The sequence below is a fragment of the Poecilia reticulata genome, linkage group LG9, assembly GCF_000633615.1.
Source record: "Poecilia reticulata strain Guanapo linkage group LG9, Guppy_female_1.0+MT, whole genome shotgun sequence".
Classification (NCBI taxonomy): domain Eukaryota; kingdom Metazoa; phylum Chordata; class Actinopteri; order Cyprinodontiformes; family Poeciliidae; genus Poecilia; species Poecilia reticulata.
Genome location: NC_024339.1, coordinates 15,158,276 through 15,161,582, shown reverse-complemented (window position 1 = coordinate 15,161,582; position 3,307 = coordinate 15,158,276).

Genomic DNA, 3,307 nt, shown 5'->3' with positions numbered 1-3,307 from the left:
CACGTTATTGCTTGGATTTTACGGCGCCACCTTAAGACTCTGAACTTCACATTTTAACGGAAGAAAAGAGCAACGCGACTTGGATGTAACGAGTAACGCGACAGTTTTGTAGAAATGTAGTGAAGTAGAAAGTACAGATACTTACTGTAAAATGTAGTGGAGTAAAAGTAGAAAGTACTTTTACTTTCTACTTCACTAGAAAGTACTTACTTTACTTAAGTACAGATACTTAATTATCTGTACTTAAGTAAAGTACAGATACTTTACTTAAGTATCTGTACTTAAGTAAAGTACAGATACACGAAAACTCTACTTAAGTACAGTACTTCCCACCACTGCCAGTTGAACTGTCTACAATGGCCATCAGCTAAGCCGAGCTACATTCAGCTGTAAAGTTTGTTTTAATACAAACTTCAGTAGTTTTCTAGTTGTTCTGCTGAGGTAGTGACATCCAGTTTGTGACATCATGCAAATTGATGTCACAAAGAGAATTGATGACATCACAAAGGATCATAGCCATCGCATAAGTGGGAGAGCAAGTAGAAGGATTGTCTTCTAACGAGAGTTAGTGCAAACGTGTGTAAAAAACGATTATTGAGCAGTTTTTGGATATATCTAGAGAAAGACTATTAACAATGAGTCAGAGCAATCAGGCATCATCTTCTGATTTGCAATATGAGGAGACACAGCGGACTTTAGCTGTAGAAACACAGAAGCTCCAAGAACTCTTGAAAGAAGTGAAAATGATGTCTACAGAGAGACAGACTCTTTTCAAAGCCAACGAGGAGCTGAAGACTCAAGTCATTAATTTAGAAAAAGCAGTACTTGAAAAAGACGAGCTGATTAGGAAAAAAGACGAGGATTTTGAAAATATTTTCAAAGAAAACCAAACTTTAAAGGAAGATGGCATCACCCTGGAGAAGAAAAACGTTGCTTTGGAGCAGAAAAACACAGCGCTGGAGAAGGAAAAAAACACTCTAGAGCAGAAAACCATTGTCCTGGAGAAGGAAATAATCTCCTTCCAGTTGATGAGYAGTGTCTTGGAGCAGGAGATCACCACCCTGGGGGAGAAATGCACTGTCCTGGATCAGAAAAACACCTCCCTGGAGAAGAAAAAGACATTCCTAGAGAAGGAAAATACCACCTTGGAGCAGAAAAGCACCACCCTGGAGCAGGAGAACATTGCCCTGGAGAAGAAAAACCCAGATTTGGAGAAGAAAAACACCATCTTGGAGAAGAAAAACAAGACCCTGGAGAAGGAGAACACCGCCCTGAAACTGGAAAACACCACTCTGAAGCATAGAAATACCACAGTCGAGCAGTACAACACCATTTTGAAGCAGGAGAATGCTGCCTATGAACTGATAAACGCCAACCTGGAGATGAAGAACACCAGCCTGGACCATAAATGGAAAATCCTGGAGGAGAAAAAAACCATCTGGGAGGAGAAAAACAGCACCCTGCAGTATGAGAATGCTACCCTGAAGAAGAAAAGCACCGCTCTGGAGCAGGATAAAACCACCCTGGAGCAGAAAATGGCATTCCTAGAGAAGGAAAAGACCACCCTGGAACAGAACGCCGCCCTAAAGCTGAAACTGGAAAGCACCTCTCTCGAGCAGGATAACTCCACCTTAAAGCTGATAAACGCTGCCCTGGAGCAGGAGAACACCATCTTGGAGCAGGTGAACACTGGCCTGGAGCAGGAGAACACTGCCCTGAAGCTGAAAAGCACCACTCTAGAGCAGAAAATTACCGTCTTGGAGCAAATAAACACTGCCTTGGAGCAGATAAACACAGCCTTGGAGCAGAAAAGCACCACCCTGGTGCAGAAAAGCACCACCCTGGTGCAGAAAAGCACCGTCCTGGAGCAGAACAACACCGTCCTGGAGCAGAACAACACCGTCTTGGAGCAGAACAACACTGTCTTGGAGCAAACAAAAACTGAACTGGAGGAGGGTTACACCTCCCTGCAGGAGGAAAACGACATCCGCASCCAGATWAACACCATCTTGGAGAAGCAAAACAAAGACCTGAAGCTGAATCGCATTGCCCTGCAGCTGACAAGCACCGCCTACGTTCAGGAAAACAAAATGTTGCASCTTGAAGTAGAACAAATGAACGAAAGACTGAGGGTTTTAGAGGAGGARCAGCTATCTGAAGAGGAAACCGACGAAGACAGCCAGTCGGTTTCAGACCAGTCAGCAAGAGTAGGAGTATTCAGACGTGTGGTCAGAGGCTTCACAAATACATTTCTGAAAATGTGCAAAACAACCTGAGGTACTGGGAGCTTGACACTTGGGGGCTGATGGGGGAAGAGCTAATCGTTTGAAAGATGTTGGCAGAAGAGCTTGCACCTGGCCGATCTCCAGGGCTTTGTGCTGAGTCCCTTTGGTCTCTCGGCCGATCTCCAGGGCTTCATAGCAAGTCCCGCTGGTCTCCAGGCTGACCTCCAAGGGCTTTGTGTGGAGTCCTTTAGGCCTCCCGGCTGACCTCCAGGGCTTTGTGCCGAGTCCCTTTGGTCTCTCGGGCGACCTCCAGAGTTTCATTGCGTGTCCTGTCGGCCTCTGGAGCCTCGTCGTGGGTCCCATTGGCCTCCCGGTTCCTGTTCTGCCGCCGGCAGGTACTTGCTCCACTGTTAGTGTCGTAGGTCCCATTGACCTCCAAGCCAGGCTCAGGAGATTGGCTGGGAGGTCGACAGAACCTGCGACAATGCTCAGGAGGTCGGTCAGGACTTGACACATCCCCAGCATCCCCAAGGTTCCCACTCTGTCGCCAACACCCACCAAGGTACATGCTCTGTTGCCAGCGTCCTCCAAGGCTGTTGTTCACCGGCATCCTCCTCAGATTCTTTTGGTGTTCCTTAGTTGTTTCCATTTAATTCTGCCTTGTTTTCCACATCTGTTCTTCATTGGTGATTCTAATTATGTTTATTTCTTGTTTCTAGTTATTTTCCTTTGTTCTAGTTTTATTAGGTTCCTTTAGTCTCCTTACTTTTATTTTGTATTTTGGTTGTTTCCCCTTGTGTAATCTCCCCCCTTTTCTTTCCCACTTTCTCGATCCCTTCACAGTCTGCTTCAACTCCCTCCACTCACACCTGCTCATCAGCCCAGGTCCTGCACAGTGTTGCACTTGGTAGCACTGTTACCTTGCAGCAAGAAGGTCCTGGCTTTAATTCCCAGCATGGAGTTCACATATTCTCCCAATGCATGCATAGGTTTTCTCCGGGTACTCCGGCTTCCTCCCAAAGTCCAAAAGCATGACTATTGGGTTAATTGATTTCTGTACCCATCCTTAGGTATGGATGTGT